Raw genomic sequence first — 22,683 nt, forward strand, 5'->3', positions numbered from 1 at the left:
ATTTACTATGTAAGTAAATAATATGTAAACAAGTGCCCCTTTTTCAAAGATCCGAACTTGGATTAATTCGCATAACTAATATAAAATAATTTAATGCAATAATTTTGTTGTTTAAAACTTAAATCTGTGGTTTATTTATGAAGATAGCATTTTTAAAATGTGCTTTAGCGATTTTGAAAATGTGAGCTCCAGGCTATCACCGGGTGCTTGGTGCTCTTGCATCCCGCTGTGAGCAGCCTCAGCTCGGCTAGTCCTTTTGACATTTCCTGCTGTCTCTGAAGTCTCTATAGTGGTTAAACATGAGATATAATTTGTGTTGGGTAAACCTAATGGGTAGTCTTTGGTCTCATTAATCTATTATTTATTCTTCATAATTTATACATAAATTTATACATGTATATGCATTTACAACTTTATTAAAACGAAAATGAAAATAGGCATAGGTTGTACTTTTGCCGAACTACATTTCTGTGGCTGTTAATAGCCCGTGAATAAATGAAAACCAAAAGAGGCAGTGGTGTTTTATACCATTTTCGTCTTATTGTAAATAAATTGAGGGAAATTGCTGTAGTCATGAAGGCAAGCTGTGTGATTTTATCAAGTATGCTGCTTCATTTGTGGAATTATCAGACTTGTGACATTTCGTCCCTGGGAGCTCACACTTCTGAGTTGAACTTGCAAAGCCTAAACTACGAAGGAAGCAAGTCAGAAATCCCCATACTTGGAATTGAGAAACAGCCTTGGACTGGGAGAAGTCGTGCGCAATCCTACATCATCGGTCTATTTGCTTAATTTTCAGAGTACATTTGCATTTACAATTACATTTAGTCACTTTGCAGCTATTTTTATCCAAAGAGACTTACAATTGTGCAATACAATAGCATAAATCTAAAAGAAAATCTAAAATAATATCACCTTCCGAAAGGTGGAAACTGGAAAGGGAAAGGAATAAATAAAGTTTTTTTTATTAGTTTTTAAATATACATTTAGGATGAAGTCAAGTAGTGTCTAAAGAGATTTTCAGTTTTTAGTTGTCGTTTAAAGATTGACAGGGATTCAGCATTTTAGATAGGGGTGAGAAGATCATCCCACCAGCCAGGAACAGTGAAAGAAAATGTCCTTGAGAGAGATTTTAAGCCTCTCTGTGATGGTACCATGAGGCGTCGCTCAATTGCAGATCTCAGACTTCAGGAGGGGATGAAGATTTGTAATGTGAATGGAGGTAGGCGGGTGCTGAACCTGTGGCAGTTCTATGAGCAAGCATCAACATCTTGAATCTTGAACCGTGAGCCAGTGCAAGGAGATGAAGAGTTGTGTGACGTCGGCCCTTTTGGGCTTGTTAAAGACCAATTGCGCTGCTGCATTCTGAATAATTTGTAGAGCTTTGCTTTTGCAAGAGCATTGCAGTAGTCGAGCCTAGAAATGACAAGGTCCTGGACAAGAAGTTGTGTGTACCTGAGGCCACAATGGTCTTGGTCAGGTTTCTGTGACAAAACAGCCACAACACTCTGTTCTCTTGTTCTCTCTATCCTGTTGAAAAAAAAGCATATTGCTGCTGGTTGGTATGGTTTTAGCTAGTTCTTAAATTGTTGTTGTTTTTATAGATAGATAGATAGATAGATAGATAGATAATGTTTTTATTGTTTGTGAGGGATCACACCAGGTTTTAGAATTGTAAGGGCTTACACCAGCACAAACAAAGTTTAAAGGGGAAAAAATACTTTTAATAAAGAGCCAAAAATATATATTAACACACAAAATTCCCAAATCAATAAGCAGGCCTTATAAAACAAAAATAACAAAAAATACAGAGAACAGAAAACTACTAGCAACTCAAAGACGACACCAACTCCAACCCCACCCCAAAATGACAGAGCACTTATATACAAACGGACTAATCCATTAGAAACAAGGAGGGAAACACAGGAAATCAATATTTTAAATGCTTGCATAAATCTAACAACAACAAATCATTTCATAACAAATAGTTGCTTAGATAAATCATAAACGGAGAAAGAAATATAGCAAAAGGGAAAAAATAAGATTAACAAATTCAAAACAGTTGACCACATCAGCGCTCCCCTACAAGTTCCCAGCTGGATGGAACAAGCCGGCGGAACTAAAAAGAGCAGCCGTGGTGGCGGGTCGCCCTTTAAACTGCCGGACCTCACAAAGGAACAGCCGGTACCTCTGCCACTCTCCACACCACCCGCGACATGGTAACTTAACTCAAAGAAATATATATTAAACTAAATAAACACAGTAAACCAACTTGTGTGCACCCAAACGGTTAACTGCTTTAAAATAAATAAACTAACAAACTGTGTACGAGTCTTATTTCAAATAATAATAATGAACCATTTAAACAAAATAAATAAATATAGATTAGTGTATTGGTGTATTGTGTATTTCTCACCCGATCGTTTAATGTGCGCCACCACATGGGCCGTCACATTGTTGTTTTATATATGTACATTATACAGCAGCTGCCAGCAACATGAATGGAGATGCTAACGGGCTGCTTATTTTGGACATTCTTGTTGTGAGGAATAGTAATAGAGATACTTGTCTTATCAAGCATGGCAAAATTACAAGAGGCAGTTCTTTGTTATTCATATAAATGCATTTTGTAACACATACACAGAAACAAAGGACACAGGATAAAGTTTAAAATAGAAAGACAAAAGCTGCAGTTTTTAGAAAATGTAATTAATTACCAATTAGCGAGATAAAGTCTCAAATGAAACTTTATTTTCTTTAGGTTCGCTGATGGCAAGGAAGCTCTAAGCCCATGAGTGATGGTAAGTACAACAGAATAATGTTGCCCCCTGGTGTAGAGACGAGACTCTGCCAGAAGCACCAACAGCTGCTAGAAAATAAAGAATGCAATTTGTCTTCGTTACTTTGATATGAACATCTATTTCACTTTAGTATGGACATAGCATCAGTATTGACTTCACATGAATTCAGGCTACAAGGACAGATGAGAGAGCGTTCGTCGGAGAAGAAAGAGAGAAAGGTAGAATCAGACTGTATGAATAAGTCATCGCATACATCCACACCCTTTCTTCTATTTTCTAGTCCATGTGAAGTATGAGAGAATATACTTTACCCTGCCCACTAGGTGAGGTGTAATCTCAAAGGCACAAAACACACGCTCGCAAACACTCCCCACCCTCTCGTCAGCAGCGCGATATCACGTGTGTCCGTTTGATTCTTTTGATCCAGTCGCTTGAACAGATTGCTTCAAATGGGACCGCAGGTGGTCTGTTTGCTCTCGTCACCTTGTGTTCTTTATCACCTTCTTCTGACTTTCTCTCAATCGTTCCTTCTTCCTTACAGATACAAGGGGGCCTGAGATGGCTGGTTAGCATTGGCAGTTTAAGGGATGGTTCAGGCAAAAATGAAAATTCATTTTCTCGCTCACCTTGTAGTGAAAGTAAAAAAAGGGAGAAGGAGAAAAAGATGGGGTCACAACACATCTCCCAAATGAGCACCGAGTCTCAAAGTGTCTGGAACATGTGTATTAACCGCTAGGCTGTGACTCTAACACACTGGGTCTTTTTCCGTGCAGGAGAGGATCTGGCACAAATAAAGGGGTGGCAGGGGTGCAATTTGGAGGGGGACACAGGCATCTTCTCCAATCAGATTGGCAATTAGCTAACACTCTGATGCCAACAGTGACAAATTTTGCTTTTAACATCCTGCTGCTCGGCATTAATTGTGTTTCGCTTGAATTTGAATGCCGTCACAGGGAGCATCGCACCAAGAGACAGTTGCCGTGACAATTAACGCCAGGCAGGATGCTGCGATCAGGCCTTGTGCTTGGCAGGGTGGGACAGAGACCAGGAGTCATACGGACTAGCATACAGAGCAGTTTCAGATGGTTAATAAACCAAAGGGCAGATGGTTAATAAACCAAAGCTGCTTCTTTTAGACCCTCATCTCACACTAGTTGAGGACCCTAGGTTGCCGTCGACGAGCCATATTTTTATTTTTAACGGGGGGGTGGAAGTGGAAGGCATCAGCAGCAGCAAAAAAAAAGCCTTTTTAAATGAAGAAGTGTTGTTTAGCATCGTAAGTGCACTTAATAAAAATGATACAATGAAAAAAAAAAGCATGTCATGATCCCTTTAAAACTGAGATTTTAACATATCCAGAATTAAGAGTGCCTGTATGATGTTGTCGCAGAAGCACTCAGTTATTATGATGAGGAAACATTTGTGGTCGAGCGTCACCAAAGCTTATTCACAGTAATGTATTATAATGGATTTAAAAGCAATGCTTTTACCTTGTTCATTAATGTATTAGAATATCGGATCTTCAGATATTCGCCAATGTGTTTACAGACATGTGAAGCATTTTTAAAACTACAATGAAATACTAATAGAATGAACAGTAACTTTATGACTGCAATAATGGCTTTTTTTCTAGTAACTCTACTCACTCAAAACATTTTATAATTTTGCCATTGCCTATTATAATTCGAACAAAATGGCCAGGATCTCCCTTAAAAGAGAGGCTATAAGTGGTTTTTAATGTAGGACAGAGAGTGAGTCAGAGATGTGCAATATGCCCTTTATACAAAAATAACACTGGCCAGCAGTGAAAAATTCAGCCAAGCTGGAGTGTAAAAATATAAAGAAATATCATACCCACACTGAGGTGTTATTTTTATATATATATATATATATATATATATATATATATATATATATATATATATATAGAGAGAGAGAGAGAGAGAGAGAGAGAGAGAGAGAGATGTTTATATGCTCATGTTGACAATGTTGAAGCAGTAGCGTCCCGTGAACTTGTAGTAGATTGATGTACTCTCAGTTCTGAGTTCTGACATCACATAGCCAGCAATGGCAAACAGCAATTGCAACCCCTACAGATGCAGTGTTTATGCAAGTGGTACACTAAAATAAAAGTTATAACATCTTTTCTTCCCTTATGTGCCACTTTCCTTTGGTGAAATTATAGTAAATGGGTATGAGCCCTGTAGTGTCCGCCACGCTGGTTTGTTTACGTCTAGCTACCACAATTTCTTGTGCTCTGTGATTTTGGCGCGACTTGCCTGGAACTCTACAAAGTTGTGAGTTATGACTTACGGCTCACAAACCTGCCTGGAACGGTATATATATATATATATATATATGGTAACACTATACAATAATGTATTAACTAACACAAAGATTGGATAATACATTATTACATTATTTAATAATTTGTTAATTTTAGTTTAAGTTAGTTAATGACTAATTTTTTTACTTCATTTTAGTTAATGAAAATTGAATTGTTAAATTGTTCATTGTTAGTTCATGTTTTTTCCAAGTGCATTAAGGTTAGCAAGCAAAACCTTTTTTTTATTATTTCAATAATGCGTTAAGATGAATAAATAATGCAGAATTATTGTAAATTTTTGGTTCATGTTAATTACAGTAGTTCACTAATGCTGAACCTGATTGTTAAGTGCTAACCTTTGTATAAATATATACAATAAAGCCACAATAGCACATACCAGTAGGAGGTTTCTGGCCAACAGCACTTGCCTGTATCACAACTAGCATACAGGTAATTGCCTGTATATGATACTGATCTTTGTTGCCAAATTGGTTGGGAACTGTTGTTGAATAAACAATTAACCTGAACTCTTCTGCTTGACTGATTGTTTTTATGGATCACTGAAAGAGCATTGGATTGGTATGATTTTGGTTCAATATAAAAATAATAATAATAAAAAAATAATAGCTTAGCTGTAATAAATTACTTTTCCCTGTTACATTTCCCATGGATGTATTTTTAGTGTAGCGAAGCTTAATTTAATGAAGAGTAACTGTTAGCTTAGCTTACTGCATTTCCCACACAGCTTGCCCAACACTGTAAAGATGGTAGTAAAATGCACAAGACTTGGGGTTAGAGGTCTTCAAAAATATGTTACTGACCTGAATATTTGGCCCAAATCACTTTTCACCCAAACCTGGTGTCCATAAAATGTATTTTAAAAGTAAAAACCCCACCATGAGACAGACCCAATAAAGTTTATAGCTGAGTCTAATCTGACCTGACAGCATTTATATTTTAACCTTCTTGGACCCAAATGTAAACAACATTTAAACACAGCCTGAAGCACTGCAGTCAGTAAGGAAAAACAGTTATTTATTTTAAATTACCCAAGACCTGAGACTGCTAATACCAAATCAGACTCCTGTCCAATGCTCTTGTCAAAGTTTTTGACCTGAACCAGCTTGGGTCTGTGGTTGGATCTCATGTTTTCTGATCAAGTGGATCCATGAAGACTTCTTCAAACAGTGCTTCTCAAACAAAAGGCTGCATCCTAATGAGGATAATTCTTCCTAGTCCAGTCTCTCTACGACTTCAAGCCTAGAGTCCTACTCAGTATTAAATTGCTAGAGTGAGAGGCTCTGGCTTGTGCACATGGCTACATAATAAATGCTACCAATCCCTAGTCACAGCATGAAATACTATTTGAACTGCAATCTAAAAAATAATTTATTCTGATAATATAAATAATAATAATGAGCATTATGTGATAGATTTACCACAAAACAAAACAACATTTCTGAACAAAAACTAATTTTTTTGTTGTTGTTGTTGATAAAATCTGATATTGTTACATACTCTGTTTTAATTACATTTTCTCCAGGTTCCTGTTTTTCTATTCCTTGGTTGTTCCTGTCCTCATTTGTGATTATTAGTGAATTCGTTTCCACCTGTTCCATGTTTAAAAGCCTGTTCTATTGTCCAGTATTATTCGTCATGTTTCATTTCAATATTATTAAAGATCGGTGTATTTGGAATACTGCTCGTCTCCCTGCTCCTTTGTTCCTATGCTCCAGTGGAAGAATAGTGGACTATGACAGAAAGTGATGGAATTTGCCACTAGCTTCCTTGTCCTCACCCAGATGAGCCTCCACTTCCACTCCTTCGCCGGTGTATTCCTTCAGCTAGCCATGGAGGTTGCGCTGGATGACGCGGTCCTCGTCTGGCTCTTTCAGCTTTGGTCCAGTTACCATCGGCCCGTAGACACCATGGGGCTGGAGAGTGGAGAGTTGGAGATTGGCCGTCTACTAGTGTCTGGGAAGCTGAAACTGGCAAATTGTTTCCATTTTCCACAGATCCCGCTTCACAGTCATGATCAGGAGAGCCATTCCCATTCCATATTCTCGCAGATTCACCTAGTTTGCCACCAGCAAAAGTTTGCCACCAGTTCCCCTAGAACCCATGGAGTTTCCCCAAGTATTTTTTGGGAGGGCGTAGTATGGCTCCATCTGGAGAGGTGGGGCTGGGAGCCACTGCCTTGAAGACTGCCCTGCCATGGCTTCCCAATCTCCCCAAGTCTCTCGATCCACAATGGCTGCTCGAGACTCCTGATCCACCTTGAAGGCCTACCAAGACTCTGCACCGTATCAGCCTCCAGGGTAACTCCATCCACCTCCCATGTTTTTGTCTTGGTGTTTACAGCATGGGGCGTGTTTTCCAGGAGAGGTAGGTAATACTACAGACTCTGTTTTGGTTTAATTTTCTTTTTGTTACTGTTTTTCCATATTTGGTTGTTCCTGTCCTCATTTGTGATTTATTAGTGAATTAGTTTCAGCCCGTGTCTGTCCACCTATTTAAAAGCCTGTTCTGTTTAGTCCTTATTGTCCGGCATTATTTGTCATTTTTCATTTAATGTTCAGAATATGCCATTCTCCGCTGTCCATTGACGGATCCAGGGTGTAGACCATCAAGAGCACCAAATTCCGTGTATATTTATAACTTTAAGATGGATAGTGGTCTGTTGACGTCTCCTTCTTGGTACTGCAGCTGGACGAGTAGTTATTTATATACAGTATATGGAAAATGGTCTAAACAAATACATTTTTTTTTTTAATTCTCACAAATTTTGTTGTTGCACTGTATACATCAACTTTGCACTGTATACATCAATTTTGAATGATTAAAATTAAAAACAACTTTTCATTTAAAAAAACAGCCAACACTGTTTAAAACAATATGTGCTTTTTGTTTTTATTAAAACTAATATTGCTAGATCCTTGGAGTTCTGATTAACTCAATTTATTCCAGACCTTTCTTTAATTAATCCGTGCAAGTTAATCCGCTGAAAAAAAAGTTTTTAATCAAAATCCAAACATTTACTTCCACTATGGAATGGCATTCCCTTTATGATGACGTCAGTTTGACAACTTGGGCAGAATATCCTTAAACACACCCCTCTAAAATTGTTATGAGTGAGAGACAGAGAGGAGTGCAAAAATAAAACCATACCCCCTATTCAGTATTCAGTTTCTGGAAAATCTTCACTACAATGAAAAAAAGTTGACAGCAACCTCCAGTTCATGCCAATTTTAACAACATATATGACATCTAATTGTTGAAGAAAAAACTCACTCTAATTGTGATGAAGCTAAGTGGGATCCATCTGCAGTTTTATTATACTATTCAATACAGGTAGGGTCAAACATCGGCAAACAGGTATATACAGCGAGGTAGAAACAGAGTCGAAGAATCCATAGAGTAAAACAGCTCAGGGCAGGCAGAGAACAAATCACATTAATGGGTAGACAGTCCAAAGTTGACAGCAAGTAAGGAATCGCACAGGGAAATGCTCAGTAATGACAGCCTGGGGAAATCAAGACTTCACAGAGACTGCATGAATGAGTGTAGGTTTTATGCATGTGAGTATGAGGTGCAGGTGGGATTGGTAATGAGGTGCAGGTGTGTATGTGTGATCAGTCCCGGGTAAGTGGCATGGAGGAAAATGGAGTCTGAATGAAGCTCAACATACTCAGGCGAATGTTCCCTCTGGTGTAAGAGAGCCTCTGTTGTAACAATAATGCTCTAATCCAGAACCATAGTTCTCGTCACAGTTTTGCGAATGCTGCAAAGGTTTTTGTGCTAAGGACAGACAGACAAACTCATGAACAGTTTTTGAGCCACTTCTTTTTATTTTACTCTCATTAATTGAAAAGCATCAAATATTCACAATTCACAAATACACACAACAAAATAAAATATATTATACATAGTTTTGTAAATTGAATATGTATTACACCAGTGGTTCCCAACCATGTTCCCGGAGGCCCCCCAACACTTGCATCTCTTTAAGCAAACATACCTGATTCAGATGTTCAGCTCACTAGTACAGACTCCAAGGCTGTATCCAAAATCTCTCCCTATACCCTCATTCACTAATCCCTACATTTCACAAGGAGTGAATGAAAACAAAAGTGAGTGAATTCGGACACTGAGTGCACGGGAAGGACTGATCAATTATTGTACATTGCACAATGTATTAATTTATACCTGTGTTACTACACTGTATTACGTCATGCACAGTGTTTTGTAAAATTAATGGATGGATCTTCTGGCGAAATTAGATAATTCATTTGGTGAGTGACACACTGCATTATGGGGATTCTCTAGTCTTTGAGTCAACATCGGTTGTACACTTGTTTTGTGGTGCATTGTGGGAGTGAATGAGCGTGCTCGAGAAGATCCACTATTTTCTCGAACACCACTTAAAATGTCTGTCCCCTTAAATAGTTCCCTGTTCGAGGGTATAGGGGGCGATTTCAAATACAGCCTTAAGACCTCAAATGGGTCTGTCGGACGAAGCTGAGATATAAAATGTGCAGTGCTTGAGAACCATTGTATTACACAAATACACACATTTCTCATATAATTTAATGCACAAATACACATTCACATGAATTTATTATATCTTATGATTTTAAAATAAATAAAATAAATATATGAATGTGCCGTCACATTTGTAATGACTGTTTGGTTACTGTTTTGTGGCATTTACCAACAAATGCAAGATGCATGGCCGGTTATGTCTAGGAGGTAGACTGGTTTATAAATTTGCGTTGGCTGAGCCTATTTGGAAGAGAATTTATTCTACGCACTTAAAACACTTAAAAAAAGTAAAACAGTCACTTTCAATCCGAGTACACGTTTCTCAGTAACAGTACATAATCTGACAGTTTACATTGCCTGTCATATAGAAAAGCAACGTATTCTCATGTATAATTAATAGAAAATGAATGCAAAGTGAATAATTATGAAACACTGTTGAGTCACAGGTGTGCTATATAACTCTGACACGATGAAGATATTGAACCCAGATGAAGACAAAAGTAAGAACCTCAAACATAACCAGTTTACAATTTACAATTTTGTTTAAATTAACCTGTTTTATGAGCCTTTTAGGTCACAAGTAGTATGCTTTAGTGTGACAAGAATTTTAAGAAGAGTCATGCAGGTGATGATATAAGATCCATTTCAAGTTTTACTGTCCCCCTTTACCTTTCCAACCCTATATGTATGTTCCTTCTCTGCTACTCAAAGTGGGTCACTAGACGTGACTTTTGCAATGCTCTGCTTATGCACACATAAATACTTGATTTATCAAAAGAAAAAAGCCTAAGTACCCAGCTGTCACAAAGGTGAAATCATCTTCGTTGATGTTTTCATGCTGACATGAGAAAATTGGAGCTAGTTTGATGGGCCATGTTTTTCTGGACGGTCTTTTTGCAGTTCAGTGCACACTTCTGACAGCGGAGATATCGAGTGTCATGAGGTACTGTCTGTTGCTAACCACGCAAACCGCAACGAGGACTGTGCATAGTTAGACATATTAGATGAAGAGAGCACATTTTCTATGTGTGCTTTCCTTCAAGCTCCATAGAACTCACCAGAAATGAAGTCAATAGTTCAAGCCCCCTCGGAACATTTGGTCTACAAAGCATTTCTCGATTGTGGATTAATTTACAAAAGCAAAGGGCGAATTTGATCAAAATGGGAAGAGATAATAACGGTGTTATGATGCAGTGTTTTACTTCACATCTGTTCTGCAGGTCAGTATTATGCCCAAACGTATTTGCCATCTTTTCCCTCTCACTATCACAGCATGCCAATATCATTGTCATCATGTGAAACACACATTTTTATGCTTCCCTGTTTGATATCAAGCTGTAATTTGGCGTCCCAGACGGGATGAGCACCTGCAGAACAATTACCTTCTTCAACACAGCAACCTTCTCACAGCGGTTTCCTGTTGAAAAATGAAACTGTGAAAAAATGATAAAAACTGATAGCTAGCCTTTAGCAAGTAGTTATAAAGCAGAGGTTCTCAACTGGTGGGTCTTGGCCCAAGCCATGCAGAATGCAAACAATAAAATATGTTCATAATATGATGTCACAGTCTATCCAAAATTTACTGTACATATAAAAATATATCAAATTTATTCTACTTTAATGCAAAACTGGAGACCTATGACTTTAAAGTTTGCAATCTTTGCAATTCCTTTCAGTGACAACTCCTAGTGAAAACTTTTTCGAGATCAAAATATGTCACCTGTGAGATTTTCTTAGATCCAATAAGAAAGTGTTTTTATTTGGCAGGAAGGGAGAGGGTGGGTCTTACAAGGGTACTTCTGATCTTACAAGGGTACATAAAGAACTGGTTATTTAATTTTCTTTATTCTTTAACTACGTATTATTTTATGTATTTGAAGTCGGAGATGTGGGAATGGAGAAGAGAGAGAGGGCAAGCATTTTGCATTTTATGTCAACATTGCCAAGTTTTCATAGTACTTTATCGATTATAACATGGGATTTTGTCCAAATATATTATAATATATATATCTTGATTCACTGCAGTTTTGCAATGTTTTGGAGCATTCCATGCAATGTTCTCAGCTTTTTTTCCCCTTACCTGTTTGCATCTAATACCAGGTATAAAATACATGATTTTCAAAGTTGTTGCATTGCTGATTTTTTCACAGAATATAATTAATTTCTACAAAATAAAGTTGCTGTGGTTTGCACGTATCTACAATTTTTTTTTTTTGAGAAAGCGGAAAAAAGCCACAAAGTGAAACATGGAACCTCTCCTATGACAGGAAGGAAGGCACTGCAGGAACTGGAGATGTGACAATTTAATCTAGGAGTGCTTTCAAGTGTCTGCCAATGTGTGCACGGGTCCTCTTCGTTGTTCGTGACTGATGTTCAAGCTTGAGAAGGGGTTAGGAACAGGCTTTGTCAGCAGACTACAGTGGCTAATATGTGGTTGAGGCGGTCACTTCCCGCAGTCGAAAGTCAAGGCCCACAGGCTACAGATCAGATTAGCAGTCCATCCATCCTCTCATGAGCCACTTATTCAACTTTGCTGACTGATTCAATCTTGCTGCCCTGCCCATGACTGACTCAAGCAAAACCAAACAGCACAGACTCCATAGACCAACCAAGAGAGTGCAGAGAGGTCCATCCATTATCCTGCCACTGTGGATAACAGAAAAAAAAATAAAAAATCTCGATTTGTGTTTCATTTAATCAACGTGCCTATGGAGATCTGCAGAATTGAATGAACAGATGTGATTGAATCAGAGGCACTGTGAGGTGTTGAGCAGGGAGAGGAGAATGGGTCTGTCTGGGGTCGGAGAGGCAAAGGAAAGCAGCCCGTGACAGGGAAAGCGTTTCAGCGTATCCCTGCCGAGAGTTCAGGCCCATCAGTCTAATGCGCAGTGACATCACATTACCAGCAGCACTCAGCACCTCTCCTCTCCTGCTGGCTGCTCCATTAATTAGGTTAGGGCCCGCTAATGGTACACCTCACAGTGAGGGAATGCAAAACAGGACCACAATCCGACTGCAAGCGCAAACAGCTCCGTCTTGTCTGCACGCTTCTGCTGGCAAACGCCTTCAATGGGCTACATTGAGTCAGCGCCTTATTGTTTGGTTGTGGTTTAAGACTTCCTTTGCAATGAGTCGAGGACAGCCAAGAAATCAATAGTCTATTCCTTCAGTTAATGGCTATTTTATCGATGAATTAAAGGCCGTCAAGTGGGCTTCACTCAACTCTGCTGGGTCTGCCAAGGAGGTCTATAATACCCAGAGAGAGCATCTGTTAGTGTTCCCATTCATCCCAATGGCAGTTGAAGTATGCAGACCAGAAGGTATGTAACCTTTGTAGTCTTTGCTCATAGCCGATCAGTTCCTGAAACATTCCTCATGTGTCTAATTACTTTGAAGCAGGTGGAAAATAGCCACTTTTATTCTCAAGTTCAGTGGAGAACCATCCATGCACTTGTGCTTTAAAGAGTCTCTTTAGCTGCCCTCGGTATTATGTAACTGCACAAGAATGCATATCACACTCTCTATTGCTGGAAAAAAAAAACTTTTGCGGCCAGTTCATAGTTGGGAATAATTGGACTTCAGATTCACCCCTAAAGCTCTGTTCACACCAAGCACAATTACAATAAAAATAAAGATATAGTTCTAAAAACAGTTGTCAGTGTTAAAGAATAGCAGCGTCGACACCACAACTATAAGGTCAAAGGCAAAGAGAAACTATATTGTTGAAATCATTTTCAGAACGATTTTATTTTTCCAGCTGATGAACGATAGAAACATCAACTAATCAGAATCAATCCTGCTATCACAAGCTTGAGAATTTAAAGCAGCAAACATATATTTAAGCTTATAATGAACAGATAATGATATTATTTGCTGGTGTGGATGCAAAAAGTTATTGGTACCTTTATAGTTATCATGCTTTGTGTAAACTGGCATTAATGCTATAGTCACACTTTTTTGAAACTGTCAGCGTCTGTTGTACATTACAATCCAATGGAGCAGTGTTTTCAAAAAAGTCCTGAGCGCCTCTTAAGATGCCATCGTGTTTTTCTGCAGCTGTTGTTATAGCAACAAAAGACGCCACTGGCTGCTGTTTGTAACCAAAAGACTGTTAGCTTTCTATTTTATTAAAAATGTGCTCTTGTCAACTTTTCAAAAAAGACGCCAAGTGTGAATATGTCCTAAGAAACACTTTAGGTTTTAATAGCCGCATATGTATAAAAACACCACAAATCAATAGACAAACCAGACTTTTCTAGAACATTCATTATCAAAACTACAATTATCTTGGCCTAATTTTGTCTGAAATTGTCACACCAGTTCATTCTTTCATTTCCTTTTTATTTCTTTAAAATATAAATCAAGGCCTTTTGCTTTCCAAGATGTTCAGCTTTGGTACTATTCCATATCACATTTTTAAAAAAACAACATGTACAGTGTTATACTAAATTAATGAAATATGATAAAATGTTGCTGTATCTGTGATGCAATATTTATGTTGTTGTTATATGGTTCTGTGTTGCATTTTATGTTAAATGCTCTTAAATGATCAGAGACCATACGTTTTGCCAAACGTTTTTTAGTAAAAGCTAAAGACAGTGTGGAAAATGGGGCAAACGATGAAGGCTAGAATTAACAGGTATAGCAATGCATTACATCTGTCATTCTCAGTCATTTAGATAATATCCTGCTCATTTTAGATTGATGGGCCCTTATTTCACCATGCCGACTCCATTGATCGTATCGTTCAGTTTGTGACAGCTTCTTTCCTCATCTTCTTTCATGTTTTCTTACTTGTTCATTTACTGCATAACAGCGTAGTATTCATACCTGAGCATTATTCCACTCCAGCAAGAGTGTAATAATTTCTAAAGGTAATATGTGAGGTGCCTCACTGTCTAATATAGGCAGAAGTGGTCCCACTTTACTCAAGTTATGTACTTAACAATAAAATAATGAATTGTTTGGTTCAATACACCTATAGGTTTAAGTCAGAGGTCATCAAGCTTGATCCTGGAGGGCCGGTGTCCTGCAGAGTTTTGCTCCAACTTGTCTAATCACACTTGCCTGGAAGTATACCTAGTAAGACCTTGATTAGCTAGGTGTGTTTAATTAGGGTTGGAGCTAAACTCCGCGGGGACACTAGCCCTCCAGGACCAAACCCGGTGACCCCTGGTTTAAGTGAGAGAGGTGGAGTCAGCAGTGTAATTATAGATGTAACTATATAAATTAATTATAGCTGTATACCTGTAATTACAGGTCTTCGAAGTTTCAAATATAAGTACAAAATATATATATATACATTGTATACATATGTACACAATGATTTATATAAAAACATATATTAATGTTTTGTGTCAAATATGAATTTAAATGTTGTTGTTTTTTTAACACTTTATTTTGAGGTGTACACGCAACATAGAGTAATTACCTAGTAAGTACTTAGTAATAGCCATTGTACTTACATAAAAACAAAATGTACTTACCATGTAACTAAATTATGAAACAGTTTGTAATTATGTAGAGGTAATAGGCTGCTATTGTTACATATTTGTTACAGACTGTTATACAGCCACTTATGTAACCAAAATATTGCACATATGTGTTGCAGACTTTATACAGTGTAATTATGAATTTAAATGCACAGCTACTTAAGGTGTATCAAGATTGTACTTAAGTGTACTTCATGTGTATCTAGCTGCAACTTAGTTTTAACCCATTAATACATAGCTTAAATACTTGTAATACCTTTCTAATTGTATTAAAATTGCTGACTATTACACAGGCATAAGCCGCTTAAAATAAAGTGTTTCAAGATTGTACTTAAGTGTAAGTAGCTGTGTAACTCGATCTGTTACATGTGTTACATAATTGTAAACTGTAATTGCAGGTTGTTCCATAACTTAGTTACATGATAAATACATTTTATTTCAGGTGCATTGGCTACTATTAGGTACTAGTTAGGTAATTTTTTTACTGTACACATTCCAATGCATGCTTTTCAGCTTAACTTCTATTGTTGATTATTTCAGATTTTGTCTGATCTTGTCTTAGGCACTATATGAGTTAAGGCCACTACTGCTCTACAGGATTAAAGTACAATATAACACAGTCAAACACACTAAAAGTAATAATTTGCAATGAGTCAGATTAAGGAACTAACGCCATTGATTCAGCAGGATGTTGTTCTGGACACATGGTGTTAACAATGTACAAAAGCTTATATTAGGAGCCAGTGCATAGCCTTTTTTACTGCCCATTTATTTCATTTTCTAGGTTTCATTTTCTAGGTCAGTGGACATTTAGCTCTCATGAACATTACCCCAATAAGAGAAATCTTATCTCTCTATTGATATTTTATATTTAGAGTGTATATTTACACTAAATAGCCCACGTTTTTGCCAAAGGCTATTTACACTAACTCTGCTCACCAACATGGTTGGGCTAGAAAAGATGAATGCTAGCTGTCAGTTTCAGTGGCATAGATGGTAAAATGTGTTTTGTATTCATTTTGATGCAATCCATCTAGGTTCGAATCCACCTTTTGGCAAACTTTTTCTTAAAGTTGACATCTATTTAACAATTTGAATTCAAATTTGTATTAAAAAAATACATTACAAATGCAAAGTTTTTTGATAAATCATTACGGCAAAAAAGCTTTATTCATCGCTCAAAAGTGATCCATCAACTGGCTGCAAATTCTCAATGGTTCTGTCAACCCTCCTTAATCCCACGCCTTAATGTATCTTCTTTTTGTGTTTTATATTTTTTGCTTATTTTTTTACCACAGTGATTGGTACAGTCCAGAGTATGTTGTGGATAGCCAAGTGACATGTTTTACCAAAAACAACCGGGTCAGTCCTAGCCTCTGATATTGTGCCAACAGACTGTTCACACACCATTCATGAAACTGCTCTTTTTGCCAGAATAAAAGCACTGAGGTCAGCCGTCCTCAATTCACTCACTGAAAGTGTTTGTTGTTTGGCATCATTAGCTATCAATTATTGATCCCAATTATAGAAGATTTGCTTCTAGCGGTCCCATACTCATTGCCCAGTTTCTGTTTTGTAATATCAGAAAATCTCAACATACCTCATTACTACAGTATAACTTTGCATCCCACTATACTTGACTCATCGCTCTAAAAATCCAACTTGTGAACTAAGTTAAACTCAGTTAATCACATGATTTTGCTAAAATGAACATTATTTTGTATATTTGGTGTAATGCAAAGTGCCTTGTGGTTAAAGGTTCAAAAAACACATGATTTTCCACATATTGTGAATTATTGTTTCTCCTCTAAGCCCGACTTCCTGAAAGGTTTGATTGGTACGAAGCTCTTTGTTCTAAAAAAGCGAGGTATCCTCTGATCCATTGTGCTATCCATTGTGTTGTGATTGACCAAATACCACAATGGTGTGAAGAAAATGTAACGCTCTTTACCATAACGTGATGCTGTTATATGGCGCTATTATACAAAAACAATAAAAGCCATTAAAAATGAGGCATTTGTTGCATCCAGTGAAGACATAATGACTTAGTGACTTACAATGACTTATTACTGTGTTTTCACATATTGCACTGCACCGTGTAAACATAACACAATGTCTTCATTCGTGATCAGAGAAATGACAAACAACAAGCATTACTCAACACTACTGAAAAGTCATGTTTGAATAGTAAGTAGCAGGTTCCTTTTAATAAAAAAAACATTTATCTTAAAGGTTGTGTGTCAGAAAGACAAGTCATAACTTTCATCTCTTTGGTTTTAAAACTTTAGTCTTTGCACTTTGTATTTATTTATTGTTGTCTTATGTTCTTTTTGTACTGTTTTTGTCCTTGCACTGTTTGCACAATGGGTTCTGCACTTTACTCCCTTGCTGTTTGCACTAGTCTGCACACTTTGCACTTAATGTGGCTAAGACACTATTGTCTTAGCTCATTATGTGAGTTTTTGTCTTGCGTTGTGATGTGAGTCTACCAGGTCCTGGAGAAACGTTGTCTCATTTCACTATGTACTGCACACCTACATGTAGTTGAAATGACAATTAAAAACTACTTGACTTGACTTTAGATCTCTTATCTATGCACTAACACCTTGTAACACTCTAAAGAGAAAGAAAAACTTGAAATAGCATAATACGACCCCTTAAATGTTTTTAAGTCAAGTGAACACTTTTTTAAAAGTTGAGTAAACTCAATATTTTGACTTCATCATTTGAGTGGTTAACTTTACATCACTGCACATCACCATATATTGCACCGGGTTCACAGCTTCAAACATCTACAGCAGGGGCACCTGCAGGATTTATATTGGATTTTTTTTGCGTCCAGCACGTGGATCATAGCCAGTGTTTGTGTATGTTGAAACCATCACAATTTGCCTAAAAGAATCTACAAAAATAAAAACGTTCTAGCCATTACAATGTTAGTTAAAATATTTAACACACGTAAATGTGTGTTGTTAAACTTGGCACCAGCATCAACACTTATTTTTTTTCATTAGTAACTTAAATACACTGTAATTTTTGTTCATGAAGGTGAAAGTAAACCAAACAATAAGGTTTCTGCAATCTCTGTCTAGAATAGAAGCACTTCACATAAACAGAAAATAAAATAAATATAGGCTATCCATAGAAAGCTTTAAATTACTACTTTAAAATTAAATTCATTTATTGAACAAATAAATTGTTATATTTTACTAATAAATTCCTAATATGGCAAGGCTGGTTTAGTCAACAGAATAATTTACTGCTGAAATGTTTTGGGGCACAAATCTCATGTTATTCTGAGCTATCATGGTAATACACAGTTTGTTCATGTTCCTAAAAGAAATAATTAACTTGAGCAGACTGTTGAAAGAACTACTTAGCAAGCTTTCATTTTTCAATCAGGAGCAGTTAAAATTTTGATTTAAAATTTGAAACGTATGTATTTAGATATATGGTTAGAGGTACAGTTCAAATGTTTATGTTGATTAAAAGAGTATATAATTACCTGTATAAAGGTTAATTATGCGTTGTAGTGCTGTAGTGCTGCTTGTTTATCTGGTAGTTGTTGGTAATACTTCCTTGAGTATCAATCAGTCACACCTGCACCCCATCAGCACACTACTGTAGTCAACAGAACTATAAAGTCACACACCACATCACAGTCAGGCTTGTCCAGGCTTGCATCTATGAAGTGGAGTCAATATCTCTCTCCTACAGTGCTATGAAACTACCTCCCTCCTGTGTTTTCCTTTAGTTCCTGTTGTCTCCTGTGTCACCTCCAAAGCCTCCAGCGGATATGATGTGTCTATTCTTTGTATTCCTTTCATTCCTTCTGAGGTCCTTTGTTCCTGGAAAGAAAAACATACTTACTCTAATCATTGCAAAGTTCCAACTTGTCTACAAACTGTATTCTCACCTTCACGATCACCTCCAGTTGCTGTTGTCTCTGCTGTGCGCAATAAACAATACATTTTTATTGTTTTACTCACCTCCTGTGTAGAGCCTGCTTGTGTTATAGAAGCCTGGACCTAGCCATCTTGCCACTGGTGTAGGAGCAGTCCTATCTCAGCTCGACTCTATCTATGCCCCTATTTCTCCCGGAAGCTCAGCCTGGAGGAGTTAAATTTATGACATTAGCAACCAAAAATTCTTGGCTATCAAGCTGCCTCTCCATTCACTATCTTGTCAGAACACAAGTTATCTCGGATGCAAAAAGACTGAACCCCTGTAAGGCCCAGGATCCAGTGGACCATCCTCTGCTTAGACATGACATTCCCCTTCTGCCGAACTCTGTGACAGACAAAGAGCTGGTCGGAGGTCCTGAAGCTTTGTGTTCAGTTAATGTAGCATCTTAGTGCTCGGACGGGACAGAGTAAAGCTAGTGCTGGGTCTGCCTCCTGTAGGGGCAGCGCTTGAAGGTTCACCTGATCTCTGAACGGAGTGGTGGGAACCTTGTGCACGTAGCTGGGCCACACAACTCGATGAACAGGCTCCTGGAGCCGTGGAGCCAATGTTTAAGCGATCTCATATGAAGCAGCCCCATTTGTGTGACTGTCACTGCAGCTGCCATATGCCCCAGGAGCCTCTGAAAATACTTCTGTGGGACCGATATCCTGCTCTTGAACATATTCAAGCAGTTCAACACCGACTGAGCACGTTCCTGCATGAGGCGTGCTGTTTGTTCGACCAAATCCAGCTCCATCCCAAGAAAAGAGATCCTCTAAACCTGAGTTTGCTCTTTTCCTGGTTGACCTGAAAACCCAACAGGCTTGGGACGTAGTTGAGAACGCGAATGCCTGTTCTCTTAGTGGAGCGAGGGCAGCCTCTGCAACTTTCGTGAAGACACAGGGTGACAGGGAAAGCCCGAAAGGTAGGACTTTGTACTGATATGCTTGACCTTCGAATGCAAACATCAGCAATGGCCTGTAGCGCGAAAGTATCGAAACATGAAAGTGCCTGTCCTTCAGGTCTATTGCTGCAATCCAATTCTGGGGACGGACACACTGAAATGTGCATTTCTGCATCAACATCTTGAACGTGATCTTGTGAAGCGTTCGGTTCTACACTCATAGATCCAGGATCGGATGTAACCCATCACCTCTCTTGTGCACTATGAAGTAAGGGTTGTAAAACCCTGTTCTCACATTGCCTGGAGGGACCGGCTCTATCGCATCCTTCACTAGAGGAACCGCAATCTCTGCACATAATACAGGGGCATCCGTATCGTTCACTGATGTAAAGCGGACACCGCTGAACCTGGGGGACGCCGGGTGAACTGTAAATTGCAGACACAGCTTCTCCAAAGGCTGTGTAAGTATTGCAGATCAGAGCTGCTGAGTACCTACAGTCCCGGGAGGGAATCACAGGCTCTACGCGCCAAGTGGAAACGGTGTTTGGACACAACTGCATTGCAACCGACCACTCCAGAGTGGTGAGGGAGCAAGAACCACAGGGACAGTTTCTGACAGTGAAAGGTGCCGTCCATGTCCCAGTGAGTTCTTCATGCATAGCAACCAATTCTGGATCCGTATCCAGCACGGTGAATCACCCTGTGGACGCTTCATCTCCGGAACCTTCTGACTCGCCCTCCTTTGCAGCGATCGGTAGGAATCTTTTTTTGACAAGGTAGGAAAATGTTTTATTTTGAAAAAGTCAAGAATTATTGGAAGCCAGCCAATGGCACAAGTCTTTGTGCGAAGACACCCCATCCGATTATGTAAGTTCTGCCCATTTTTGGAGTTCCAGCCGCATTTTGGTCTACAGTTATACCTACTTGGAACTTCAAGAAAAAACTTTTTTTTTTAAGTTCAGTAAAATAAAAAAAAGGTTTACTGATCTAAGTTGTGCTAACTCTTTTTTAAGTTTGACTGGTAGTTTAAATTTTTTTTTATATATGAATTGGCCTAACCCTAACCCAATATGAATGAAAGGTTGTTCAAATACCATTCTTCTAGTGGAAATAGTCAGATGTTTAATAAAATAATGCAGTTTTTTTCTTCACAGAATTAAAATAATAGAGAGTATATAATATTATTTAAAAAAAACAAATAGCCAAAGAACCAAAAATGTCTTATGTAAGTCATTCTCGAAAATATCATCATCTGCATTAGCATGTGTGATTCATTATTTAAATTTTTTCAGGCACTGTGAGGCTGCTATATACTGTTATATTAATCTGAAAGTTAGACTGTAAATCCAGCTTTGGGCTAAGAAATGTTGTTGACTATTCTCATTATTGTTTTTGTGGAAAAATAATAAGCTTGGTATTGCTAATCTTTGACCCAAAATGCAAAAGCTTTGAAAATTGCTTTGTTTTTTTCTTTACTATCTGTGGGAAACGGTATGAGTTTCTGTGAGCGCCAGATGATTTGGTTTCATCCCACTTGCAAAACAAACTAGAGCTAAAGAAATCATTCAGCAATCTCTGCATTACCACCTAATTCCTCTGTAAATACACTACTGAAAAATAGCACCTGCTGTCCCTTGCCTCTCATAACCAACACTTTGGTTCTTTTCCAAGAATGATTTTCGAAACAAGTTGTTAAACAGCCAGGACTCTTTGCACAATGAGTGTGGTATGTCAGCTTCATGCATTCATTAGGTGTATTTTTTTTTTTGCTGAAGGTTACATCGTGATCTGCCAGTGCGGGGGAAAAAGACATCAGCTTTTGCTTAGAAAATGGTCTTTTTTCTCTTGTCGTTTTTCTTTACCTGCACTGTTGATCATCTTAAAGTAATTTAAATGTACAGCTTCAATAGAGTCTTTCTTTTTGTTTATCTTTAGTTTTTTTGCTTTTAACGTAAATGGTGTCAATTCTGCACTTCAGCATCCACAAACTGAATTGAAAATATAATGACTGTTTTCTAACATGCTTTCTGAAGGCAACCTCCCATTTGTCATTAGCTGGACAAAGAGATGGTTGTAGCTTTAAACTGTCTTCAATTTAATGCAATTCACAATCACTTTTCAAAAAGAAAAAAAGACAGTGGTTTATATTACAGCATCTGATTTACTCCTTGTTATTTGGTGTTGTAAAGGCTGATGTGTCATTGGGAATGAGGCCACTGGCTGAGGGCCCAGGTAACATGGCGAGACACACATCTCCCAGAGGCGCTGCCTGTGATCTGCCTCATCACAGCGAACCAGCGAATGAATCCACTGGCCATGCATTCATGTCAAGGGGAATAGCAGTAGGATAACATGACCGAGAGTGAATTTCTAAAGTAAACACAATACTTGTGAAAGAGCTATCTTTATCTTTTTTCTACAGAGGCTCCATATTGCATTTGGGCACTTAAAGGGTTAAACCCCAAAATGAACATGTTGTCATTAATCACTCACCTTCATGACGTTCCAAACCTATAAAAGGTTAGTTGGAACACAATACTATATAAGATATTTTGGATGAAAACCTGGATTGTGACTGCCAAGTAAAATACACTGTCAATGTCCAGAAAAGTATGAAAATCATCGTCTGAGTGCTCCATCTGTCATCAGTGTTTCAACCTTAACATTACGAAG

This window comes from Puntigrus tetrazona, chromosome 16 (assembly GCF_018831695.1).
Source record: "Puntigrus tetrazona isolate hp1 chromosome 16, ASM1883169v1, whole genome shotgun sequence".
NCBI classification, from domain to species: Eukaryota; Metazoa; Chordata; class Actinopteri; order Cypriniformes; family Cyprinidae; genus Puntigrus; species Puntigrus tetrazona.